Source organism: Protopterus annectens, chromosome 8.part0 (assembly GCF_019279795.1).
Source record: "Protopterus annectens isolate FY-2018-M chromosome 8.part0, PAN1.0, whole genome shotgun sequence".
Lineage (NCBI taxonomy): Eukaryota > Metazoa > Chordata > Ceratodontiformes > Protopteridae > Protopterus > Protopterus annectens.
In genome coordinates, this window is record NC_056741.1 from 110,438,908 (window position 1) to 110,452,479 (window position 13,572).

The window sequence follows — 13,572 nt, forward strand, 5'->3', positions numbered from 1 at the left end:
CTTTTTTTTGCACAATCTTATTTGAGCACTGCTGCCATATGCTTAAACAACCAAGATTGCCCCCCAAAAAGTTTAATTTTCATATTAATTAATCACTTTTTAATGCCAATGACCTTATATTTGGCCATTGGCATGTCTAATGTACATAATACATGCTTTTCCATGAGCTGTCATGCCTCCGTTTTGTCAGTTGCAGAAAAGCACTCAGTTAATTTCTGAGTACATTTCTGCACATACACTGTTCTAGCATGGAGACCTGGCAGCTTGGTGAATCCTAAATCACCTCATTTGCATGGGTTTCAAAAGCAAATGAGGTGATTTGCATATCTGCTGGTTTACCGTGCTAGAACAGTGTAGGACCGCTCGTGCATGTGAAAACAGCACTATTCTGAATAACTCAGTGGCCATTTTCCATGCAGGAGCTCCTCCGCTGTTCCTGCATGGAAAATACTGCTTGCTGAATCCCGGGGATTATCTTCCACAGTGTGATGTTGACCTGTTGCTCCAGTTACACATTTATAGTGAAGATTATCCCTCTGGGCTCAATTAGTATGCTAATTAAGGTTTGTCTCATAATTGTTTCTAATTCATTCAATTTTGATGACAAGTAAATCTGATAAAAAATGTGTTGAGTTCTACACAATGCAGTGCACATGCCTGAGCACCTGTGGTAAGCTCTGTATACCTGCAGAAAGTTTAGATTACAGGGATTGAGAACTTGACATGCTCATACCTCTCATTTGTGCCTCATTACTAATAATGTTCCTCAATTTAAGTTTTAAAGAACCAGGTTTCTTGCCTTTACACACTAAAAGCATCTGTTGTACATTTAAGTGTCAGCTATTTTATTAACTGATATCCATGCTAAATTACAATGAATAATGTGAATTCATAAAAATAACTTTTTGTAAGGCTAGTATGACACAAGTTAACTATGCTGACATCTCACTTGTTGGACTTTTGAAGCTATTAAAAGAGAACCAAACAAAACAAAATCTGGAAAATAAATAAATAAATATAAATATGATACTAGAAGTCACTCATGGAGAAAGTTTAATAAAACATAATTTTGCAAAATTCATATATGTGGGAGGTTAGCATAATGGTTAAGGTGCTTACCTTACAAGCATAAGGTATAGGGTTTGATTCTTATGTAGGGTAATTTGCTAGGCTTAAAATGGCCCAAAAGGGCAATTAACCTGCTAATAGTGTATGAATCCATAAGACCCCAATAAATAGTCACACTAAAGTACAACCAATTAAAGCATTGCTCTAATAAAATGCCAGTATGTAACATAATTAAATATAACAAAACAATATATAAATCAATAAATAGAAAATTTTTTCATAATTTATTCACAAGTACTAAATAATCATAAAACCCACATAATATATTAAAATCAAATATCTATGGACCTCAGTTATAAAATCACATTAAGCAAAATCCTGTTATTAAGCCTGGGAGAGATGTTGCATTTAACTTAATTTGCCAATAAAATGCCCTAGCTTCAATCAAGGCACCCCAACACCCACCCCTCATGGACTTAGGTGTCTTTCCAACACATAAAATACATTTTTTAAATCCTTATACAACATAGAATGTTGAAATAATGCATTGCTACTGTCCTTAGTTTTTATATCATAATTATGCTCATAAATTCTGGTCCTTAACTGCCTCTCAGTCTTGCAAACATAACAATCATCACATGAAATAGTAAGGGTAATATATACTACCCTGGCTGTCCTACAATTACATTTGAAATTATTTCTAATATAGCTAGAGTATGTTTTAACTACAATATTGGAACTATCATAAATATAACAACATTGAGAACATGTATCGCATTTCACCATGACATATTGTTGGTACTGCTTAGGTGGCCTTTCAACAATATTTTTAATATTCCTTCCTCTTTTATAAACAAATCTTGGGGTACCCAACTCACCAATTGCTCCATCTCAAGATCTTTAACTAAATTCTAGTTCGTGATAAGTCTTTTCACCTGTTGATTCTTATTGGTATAGGACAAAACTATAACTTTATAAAGTCCGTTGTTACCACCCCTGGCCGTATGTATAGGGGTAATAGCATCCCTCAAAATTGGGAAATACTTATTTGTCCTATCATCCTTAACAATGTTCATATCATAAACCAAATTTTAGGACATCTTCTTTCTATAAACATACTGCACAACTATTCATGTTCCCTTAAAAACAAACATTCTTCAGAAACTAATCTCGATAGTTTTACAAATTGGCCCTTTACCAAATCCCTTTTCTTCCAAAAAGGATGGTAAATAGTAAAATGTAGGTAGGGATTAGAAAAGATTGGTTTACAGAAAATAGTAGACTGATGGGAATTACTATCATTATCCTTATAAATAGTAATGTCTAAATAGTCAATACTAGTCTGATCCATAAAGTAGGTGAATTTCAAAAAAGACAAAGCTTTGTCTATATAACCAATAAATTCTCTAAGGATGTCAAAACTTACCTGTCCATAAAATCAGAATGCCATCCAAGAATCTTAAATATAATGGCATATAATTCCAATATTTAGTTGTTACAATATACTGTTGTTCCCAAAACCAAAGTGCAACACTGATAATGACTGGGGCTAATGCAACACCCATAGCTACACTTCTAATTTGTCTAAAATACTTATAATCAAAGAACACAAAATTATTAAGGAGAACAACTTCTATAAATTCAACTATGATATTGATGTTAACATTACTCAAGTCTGAGGCAATGGTCAAGGCTTCCTGAAACCACTCAAGCCCCAAGTCATGTAGTAATACCAAAAAAAGATCCTTAACATCAGTTGTAACAAATAACCCCCCTTCTATATAACCTATGTTAGCAATTTTTCTCAGACAATCCCAGGATCCCTTTACAATGTAATATTTATTCTAAAAAATATATATTTTAGCCTGTGGTCAACCCATTTAGCTAATGGTTTCATCATGGATCAACCAGTTGCAACTATAGTTTGTGGCTGAAAATAAGCACTGGAAGAAGTAATTGGCATAGACATAATTGTGTTTTGTTTCTAGTTACCTCTTTTTATTGAAAGAAGACCATAAGTAGAAGTTTGGGTGTCATCTTCATTGTTACTTTAACTGTAAATATGAATGTAGAAATAAAGTTATTTTAAGTAAAAAAAAAATGTTGGGTCGCATGATATCAGGGCACTTCTATGGGCTAGTTTTGTAAAGGCTCCAGGACTATTAGCCTAGTACACACCTATGAACCTATAGGTCTGAGGGGTCAATTTATTGTATCATTATGGGTCTTTTGAATACCAAAAATAGAAGGTATCACAGGATGTTCAACCTTCAGATATTTAATGATATCATTATCAAATCCATATTCAAAAGAAGTCTCTTCCAACTATAAATATTTTTTATAGTAGGCAATGGTAATCTGATTCTTAGTAGTTGGCTCAAAATATTCATCACACAAAAATATTTTGAGTTCTACACAATGCAATGCACATGCCTCAGCACCTGAGGTAAGTTGCGCAAACTTGTAGGAAGCCCAGATTACAGGGATTGAGAAACTGACATGCTCATGCCAATCATTTGTGCCTCATTATGAGTAATGTTCCTCAATTTAAGTTTTAAAGAGCCATGTTCCTTGCCTTTACACATTAAAAGTGTCTGTTGAATATTCAAGTGTTAACAAATTTATTAAAAGATATCCATGCTAAATTACAATGAATAATGTGAATTCATAAAAGTAACTTTTTGAAAGGCTACCATGACACACATTAACCATGCTGACATCTCACTTGTTGGACTTGGTAGGCTATCAGCAAAAGTTCAACATGTTACCTGTTAATTCATCATTTTCATGAGAGGTGGCGTTCCACAGTCCATTGAGAGAAGGTTGACACCTGTGGTCATGTTATCCATAGCAACCTGAAGATGGAGATGCCGTTGAGCATTTTTTTTCAGCAAAAACAAAGGTATGGAGGACTGTCATATTTCACACCTTAAAGTGCTATTAAAACCATAATAATGCATAATATTATACAGTTTATTATTTTGACATCCTTTATACAAGGGAGATGTTTATCAGTGTCCATTTTTGTGAGAAGAAGTAATTTGGGCATTAATTCATAGGTTCATAGTTTCATAGGAGGTTACTTGGCTACTGGCCCTAGTGTCTTTACAAACCTAGCCATGTTAATTCCAAGTATCACAATTTGTTCTTTTTGGGTCATTCGCATAATGAATTTATAAACAGAGTGGGTCTGTCATATACACTGGCTACTCCTGTCCATGAGGGACATGAGTACCACCCCCCAGTGGTGAATTTGTGGTCTCCCATCCAATTATCTAGGTTGTGTTGGAATAGGTTCAGTGAGGAGCTCTGTTTTACGTGAATAGGAAGTCTATTCCAGAGAAGTGGCCATCTCTGGGAGACATATCTGCCTCTCCAGCATGCTCTGTTAGTGTTACAAGCTAGGGTGAGATCCCTAGAGCAAGTAACTCTTGTGCTATTTGACTTGCAGATGTGCAGAATTTCCATTAGGGCAGGGTTGCTGATTGCCCCATAGGCCAGTCACAAGTCACCTCTCAGCAGCCTATAAGATACAGAGTAAAGTGACAGGGCTTTCAGCCTGCCCATGTAGGTCATAGTTTGGATTCCATATATTTTCTTAGTGAGAAACCTCTGAGGTCTCTCCAGCTGCTGCAGATGTCTGCTGAAGTACATGGCAAAAGGGTGCATTATACTCTATTAGTGGTCTGATGAGGGTCGAATACAATGGAGTTATAACATCCCTTGACCTGGATGCTATGCCCTTACTTATGAGGTGCACTATGTAGAAGGCTTTCCTTACCACTGTGGAAACTTTGTGTTCAAAGTTCAGATTACTATCAACCAGTGTTCCTACGTCTCACACCACTGGGTTGGAACTCAATGGGGGGATGTCAATATTGTAATTTATATGGAATTCTGTGTTGCTAAAGGGAACAATAATGCATTATTTGCATTTAGTTTTAGACCATGACTTTGGCACCTATCATTTGTTTGTGTTAGCCCTTCTTGTAATATGCTGGCATTGTTGGGGGACTCAGTGATTGCTCCCGGTTTCCAATCATCAGTGAACTTGGTGTGCCAAAGGTTACCTACTTTTGCCTGGACTTCTGAGAAACAGATGCCAAACAGTAAAGGGCCCAGCACAGACCTCTGTGGTACTCCCTTGGTGAGGGGTCTCCTGGTAGAGGTGGAGTCACCAACTTTGACAGAGTGTGTTCTGTCAGTTAGCCAGTTGGCTACCATCTAGTAATGTAAGGGTTAATCCCTATCTGAGAAGTTTCTTAACAATGCCAGAGTGGGGAATTGTTGTGAAAGCCTTGGCAAGGTTGACATAGGCTGTGTGCACTGTCATACTTTCATTGATGGCTTTGGTGACATCCTCAAAGAAGTTCACCAGATTTAATAAACATGATCTACCCTTAACAAAGCCAGACTAGGTTGTGCCCAGTGTTACCTATGTCCTTGTTGATAAATTCCATGATAACTCTTTCCATGGCCTTGCAGAAGAGGCTGGTTAGACTTATGGGTCTCGTTCTTCCTGAGATCTTTGAAGCAGACAGCATTATGATTGGAGAGGTGAGGGTGGTGCCCCTTTTAGAGCACAGATGTGGTGCTAGGAGGCGTCTAAAATTTTTCTGCACATTTTCCATAAGCAGTACGAGTGGAAGCCCTGCATGATGGCTATACTAGGTCACAGTATAAGGCTAATACCTGGAATGGTTTGGCAAGGACTGCTTCCCCATGATACTGGCACCTCATGCATGGAGATACAGTGCTGTCACCACTACAGTGACTTAAATTGGCACAATACTGACCTCCTTGGCCAATAGAAGACTGAAGTTAATGCATAGCCACCACCTCAGTAATGTAAATATATAAACTTTTTGGTAAACAAATGACTTGCCATTGCATGGCACCATCCAGTGTCTTATAAAGCCATTTTTATATATCCAGTCACTGAATAGCTCAAAAGAAAAAGGGAGATGCATAAGGACAGATTAGAGCAACTAAGACAATGTTAGGATAAGTACAGCAGCTGTGAAAGATGTCTGTTAGATGTGTGTTATAGTGAGAGAGCAATTATAAGTAAAGGTCAATAACACTTATACAGCAAGACAACATCTGACAATGCTCGCATTGCTTAATGGAATTAGTATGACTATGCATGCCACCATCTATTGAGCTGGAGAACTCATCACTCATCACGTTAAGTCATTGTGCACTGAGGTTGTTAGGGAGAATGTAGGTTCAATTCCCACACATAATAAAAAATAAAAATCCTGTACTCACGGTGTAATTTTTAACTGTCAAACTAGTTAAGCTATTACAATTGTAAATAAATAGTTTAAATGTAAAAATAACTGTGTAAGCCTTATTATTTAGTGCTTATTTTCTTCCACTGTATTCTGTGATTATGAAACATTAATTAATAATGAAGTGGCATTATTTATTCTCTTCCTCCTCCATCTTTATATTATCCTTTCTCTTTTACTTTTTCCCCTTTTTAAATGTGTCTCCATTTCTGTTACTGTTATATGCAGCAGCACAGAGACCTGGACCGACCTCACCAGCATGGCCTATTGTCTCCTACAGGTAGCAACTGCAGCAAGACCACCACCATCACCCGAGGCTCCCAGCACATCTGGGTCCCAATCTGTCAGAGTTACCTCCACACCTTCTGCCCTACCTGAACCACCTGCATCAGGTAGTCCTGCACTGGAGGCAGATACACTGGTACCCACTGGTAGCAGTACACATGGTGGGCAATTATGCCACCCATCAGAATCTGGCCGAGCTTGTGGGCGAGATAATGAGATGTGGATTGATGCCTGAGTCAGCCATATATAGACTAAGTTATAGCAAACTGTTCAGACATGTCCCTATGCACCACTGCCTCCAGGTCCTGAGGCAGGACCCAGTTGTGATGGCTCCCAAAGTGAGGAATTATCTACCACTGTGTCAAAGCTGGCAGAGTATGCATCTCTGAAAACCAAATCCTATCCCTCAACACAGTGTTACCCTCCTTTTCGTGTCTATAACCTCTCTGTATCTTTTACATTCCTCTCTTTACCAATGTCTTGCCTCTGTTTTTCCTGATGCCTCCTTCACTATTGTGTTTCCCTCATTTATTGTCTTATACCCACATGACATAAGTCATGCCTGTCTTCTTTTGAGACCTACCCTCCTCTTCTTATCTACCTCTTAATTACCTGACTTCCTCCCCAAACTTACTACTGTCAAAAAATATTAACATGAGCACCTGTCCCACCAGCCAAAAAATAACCCCACCCATACAGGTCAACTTCACAGACCTTCAATTAAAGTACTCATGACTGACTCCTATAGTTCATCATAAAAAGTGTAGTTGTCTTACAAATGACTGAGGATTTCAGTCAGTAAACACTAAATATATTAATACCAATATTATTTATATTTACAAAGGTAGCATCATCATTCAAGAATTCATACATTAAGGCTTCATAGTTGCTCCTATATAATATGATAACAGCTCCCAAGAAGTAAATGGTTTTAAAGTGAAAACAGTATATACTTATTTAATATATTATTATACATATTGTTATGTGACCGCGGTAGTGGTGCTGCGGTAGCATTGTCATCTCACAGTAAGACACTGTCCAGTTCGATTCTCAGCTAGAGCGTCTTCTGCATGGAGACATGCGTGAATGGGCGTACCTTCATTGAATGTTGTGCATCAGGGCTGGCAACTCGGCACATAAAAATCTACTGCCAATCATTAGCGGACCGGAGTTCCGCTGTGGTGACCCCTAACCGGGAAAAGCCGAAAAGACACAACATAGGTTCATAGCTTCATACTAGGCTATCTGCCCTGGGGCAATTATAAGCCTAGCCCGATTCTGTATGGCTTACGCCACCCCTTGATTTGAGTATACTGTGCCCTTTTTAAGGTTTAGTTTACTGTGCTTCTGTCTAATAGTGACACGGGAGTAATCCCTGGGACAAACCTACGATCCCCCATTCACCTATCGAGATTCTTCTTGAAGAGATTCAGTGAGGTGCTCTGCCTCACATGAACTGGAATTCTATTCCAGAGTGAAGGGAGCCTCTGGGTTATGAACCTGTCCCTCCAGCAAGTTCTATTTATTTCTGTGCTGAGGTTCAAGTCCCTCGAGCATGTGGCTCTAAGGGATTTAGGTTTACTGAGGTGGAGCATGTCCATTAATTCTGGATTTGACATAGCTTTGTATGTCAGGCATAGATCACCTCGAAGTAGGAGGTATGCAACTGAGTAGAGCTGGAGTTTTTTTAACTGAGCAGCATATGGCATCTGTTTGAGACCCTTGATCCTCTTGGTGAGATACTTTTGGGGTCTTTCTAATTGCTGCAGGTGTCGGGTAAGGTACATCCCAAAAGGGGCATTGTATTCTATGATGGGCCTGATGAGGGATGAATAAAGGGGCATGATTACCTCTCTTGATCTAGATGTGAAACCCTTCTTGATGAGGTGGGCTATGTAGAAGGTCTTTCTAACCACTTTGGCAATGTGGTTTTCAAAGGAGAGATTGCTATCAACTTGGGTCCCCAGGTCCCTAATAACTTTCTCTGTACTTAATGGGTTTCCGCCCATGTGGTAATTTGTGGGCACATTGTTTTTGCCAAAGGGTATGACTATACATTTTTTGGCATTTAGCTTTAAACCATGGCACTGGCACCAGTTATCTGTCTCTGTGAGACCTTTTTGAAGGATGTTTGTGTCAGCTGGAGAGTTGATTATGGCACCCAGTTTGCAGTCGTCTGCGAACTTGGTGAGCCATAGTCCTCCCACGTTTGCCTGTACCTCGGAAAAGTATATACCGAACAAGAGTGGTCCCAGGACAGAACCCTGTGGGACACCACTTGTGACAGGTTTTGAGTCTGACATGGCTCCAGCAACTCTCACTCTGTGGGTTCTGTCTTTGAGCCAGTTTGCGACCCATCTTGTGACATAGGGGTTTATATTTAAGCTGGATAGCTTATCTATGATGCCCGAGTGGGGTATTGTGTCAAATGCCTTTGCAAGGTCCAGATAGGCTGTGTGGACTACCTTCCCTTCATCTATGGCTTTGGTGACTGTTTCGAAGAAGTCAACCAGGTTCAAAAGGCAGGATCTGCCCTTGACAAAGCCGAACTGGGTAGGATCTAGTGTCTGTAGGTCCCCAATGTCTTTGTTTATGAGCTCCATGATGATCCTCTCCATAGCCTTGCAGACTAAGCTAGTCAGGCTTATGGGGCGATAGTTTCGAGGGTCCGTAGAGGCTCCACCTTTGTGGAGTGGGACCACTGTTGCTGTACGCCATTCTGTGGGCACATATCCTGTAGTGAGGCTGAGATTGTATAGCAAAGCAAAAGGACCAAGACTATACAAATCGTCATGTTTTTAATGTTTCTTAATCTTTTAAAGTTATATATTTTTGATTATAAAAATCTTTTAATTATTTTTTTGAAGGAGAACATTTAATTGAATTATTGAGGCTGTGTCATGTGATCTATTTTAACCTGTATAAATGTGTGGTTGTTTTAATGGTTTGTGTTTCACACTGAGGAAGGGCAATAGGTTGAAAGCTTTGTGATTTTGTGACTTTTGGTGCTATTAAAGTTTGTTGTCTGCTGTGCATTTCTATCTGCTGGATTCTTTTTGGATTTGCAGTTTGTTCTACCAGTGAAGGTTTACCTTAGTCTTGGTCCTTTCGCTTTGCTTTGACTTGAAAGTCACTTTGTTACTTAGAATATAGAGTCCAGATTCACAAAGCATCACAAAACATCAGCGGATTGGAACATCAACAGAACCAATTGTGGTGTGATTTCAGAGTTGGTATATTTAATTGGCAGGGTGTGGTGGAGTAGGGGGATGGATTACTCTGCTGGAAAGGAGTTTAATGTCAATCTTCTGTGCTTTCAAGTTTCTGGTCTGTCACTCTGGTGGAATTTTGATTATGTGGGTTCGATCTTGTCACAGTCAACTGTCTGGTAAGTCAATCTTGTAACATTGTTCCATATGTATATATTTTATCTATATTGTGTCTTTGTGGACTTAGGGAAATATGACAGGGTGCCTAGAGAGGAGTTGTGGTATTGTATGAGGAAGCCGGGACTGGCAGAGAAATATGTAAGAGTGGTACAGGATATGTACGAGGGTCGTATGACATTGGTGAGGACTGCAGTGGCAGTGACAGATACATTTAAGGTGGAGGTGGGATTACATCAAGGATCAGCTCTGAGCCCTTTCTTATTTGCTGTAGTGATGGACAGGTTGACAGATGAGGTCAGACAGGAGGCCCCGTGGACTATGATGTTTGCAGATGACATTGTGATATGTAGTGAGAGTAGGGACCAGGTTGAGGAGACCCTGGAGAGGTGGATATATGCTTTAGAGAGGAGAGGAATGAAGGTTAGCAGGGCTAAAACAGAATATATGTGTGTAAATGTGAGGGAGGGTAGAGGAATGGTGAGGATGCAGGGAGTAGAGTTGGTAAAGGTGGATGAGTTTAAGTACTTGGGATCAACAGTTCAGAGTAATGGTGAGTATGGAAGAGAGGTGAAGAAGAGAGTACAGGCAGGGTGGAATGGGTGGAGAAGAGTGTCAGGAGTGATTTGTGACAGACAGGTACCAGTAAGAATGAAAGGGAAGGTCTACAAGAGGGTAGTGAGATCAGCTATGTTATATGGGTTGGAGACGGTGGCATTGACGAAAAGGCAGGAGTCAGAGCTGGATGTGGCATAGTTAAAGATGTTAAGATTTGTACTGGGTGTGACTAGGATGGACAGGATTAGGAATCAGTATATTAGAGGGTCAGCTCAGGTTGGACAGTTTGGAGACAAAGCAAGAGAGGCAAGATTGCATTGGTTTGGACATGTGCTGAGGAGGGATGCTGGGTATATTGGGAAAAGGATGCTAAAGATGGAGCTGCCAGGTAAGAGAAAATGAGGAAGGCCTAAGATAAGGTTTATGGATGTGGTGAGACAGGACATGCAGGCAGTTGGTGTGAAAGAGCATGATGCAGAGGACAGGAAGAAATGGAAACAGAAGATCCGCTGTGGCGACCCCTAACGGGAGCAGCCGAAAAAGATGATGATGATTGATAGATAGCATGTATATCCATTTATATATAAATATATATAGATATTTATATCTATGTCTATGTCTATAACTATATCTATATATATATCTATATATATATATATATATATATATATATATATATATATATATATATATATGTTGCTTATAACTAGGACTTCTAATTGTCAAGTGGAAAAAAGCCAGTAGAGCTGATGGAAAATGAGGAGCTTACATGTACTGTTTTTTTTTTCTGTGCCAGATTGCAGGCCAGGGATGATTATGGAGTTTACCTTTTCCCCACTTTATTGTAATCTCAGAGTCGGTACATATAATTAGCAAGGAGTGTGAGAAGTGATTAAGGGCTTGCCTCCACACCTCCTGGTACACCTGTCAAAGAGTAATGCAGGTGTCCTAAGGTGAGCTCAGGGGGTACAGAAACCTTCTGTTGTGCAGAAGGGCAAAAACTTGCATCATCTTAATTCTGAGTATGAATATAGACCATGAAAGCAAGGCGTCATGATCCTTCTGCCTTTTTGGTTTTTAAGCAGGAGGTGTCAGAAAAATGACCACAGGGATAACTGGCTTGTGGCTGTCATAAACATGTTTAAACATTTCTTTGTCAATCGTCTGGTGATCAACCAGTTCTTCTCGATCACTTGCCACTTGATAATGTTCTTTTCTATATATAGTCATTTGCTAATAGCTATCTATCTACTTATCTATATACAAATAAGAAAGATCTGAGTCTGGTATATCCAACAAATATGTATTGTATATTAAACATTGTATATTTTACATGCATATAATGTTTGATGAACCAAAATTCCACAAAACAATACTATTAAAACTCAACTGTCAAAGCAGCTGAACAAGCAACATGGGTATGGGTCCTGCAAAGGGGTGAGGGCATACATTGCCTATAATGATAGTTTCGTTTTGTTGAAATATGGTTCAACAAACTAGCAACTTGAAATATGAGATCATAAAAACTACCACCTTACTATTTTTCCTAATGTTCTACATCCTTTTCTGACAATCTTATGTTCTTTTTGGTTAATCACTTCAACAATTCAGGTGATTAAACACTTCAAAATAATGACTATCATTGAAAGATAAATGAACAATTCTAATAAGTTAAAAATGCTGTTATAATTTATTAAATAAATATACATTCGACTAGGGATATGATTTGCACTGAGGATGAAAGAGGTCCCGGGTTCAAAGCCTGGATAAGCCCAGTATTTGTCTTTTTGGAGCGTGTGCAGAAAACTAATGCCATGACTTCTTAATGAGCTACTTTGTTATCCACTTCATTTGCTTAATGTGTGTCCCTGAGAAAGTCACATAGCAAAACAGTGCTTTGGTGCAATTAGCAATTTGGGTTAGACTCCATGACTGGATGTCTAGTGACTTTTAATCATAATGTATTTTGTTTTACACTAACATAACTTGCACATTATTATGCCTGCAAATTAATTTTAACAGTGCAGTTTTGTTATGGTTTCCATGGGCATTTTACCATACAGTACTGTGTTTATGCCACATTCGTACTTCAAAAGCTATCCTCCATATGCATTCTTCTTTAATATGTCACTTCTCTGTTACTGTAAAGTTAAATATAAAATATTACATCACATGGGATTTTCACCAAACCTTATCACATATTTCAGAACTGGTCTTGTCAGCATGCAGTTGTGCCTTGCTTCTAACAATGTGTGCCAATGCCTTTTAGTTTATAGTGGAGTGTCAAGTCTTGGCCTCTATAAACATTACTGAATGCTTCATGCTCATTCTCAGAAGCTCAATGAGGAGCGCCCTGTTTTTTGCTGGCCACACTGAGTTGTTGTATTAATTTTACAGGATTGACACTGCAGTGCAGTACAAAGGGGTGCTACACTGATGAGTGTGCTGTCCTTTGTAGTTTTATTTTTAGTGATGCTAAACTGAGTTCTGCCTGAGTCGGTGATAGATCTATTGCTTGTAAAAGTTTGCACGATACTTAAAAAAATTATAGGGTCCTTTATTTAACATAACATAAACATATTATTTAAATATTTACAGACACATATATACACATTTCTATTTCTTGCTGTTTATCATGTTTTTCATTGTTATTCTTCCATAATTGACTCCCACTCCTTCCACAACCATAATATGATGTTTTCACAATATATCTAACAAAGTCTATTTCCCATTAAACTAAATTCCATTAAATGTTTCATTCCAAATAACCCATATTACATGAGGCAAATTTTTATCTACCTGTCTCACATTTTCTTTTTTCTTATTCTTTTAATATCCATACATAATCATGTTCATATCTAAACTGTCTCTCAATATTCTGAAAAAATGTCCTCACAGTTTTTTCAAGAGTTTCACCACTTTTACAATTCCAAAAGCATGCTTTGTTATCTCTTACTCTCCACAAAATAAACACACTCCCT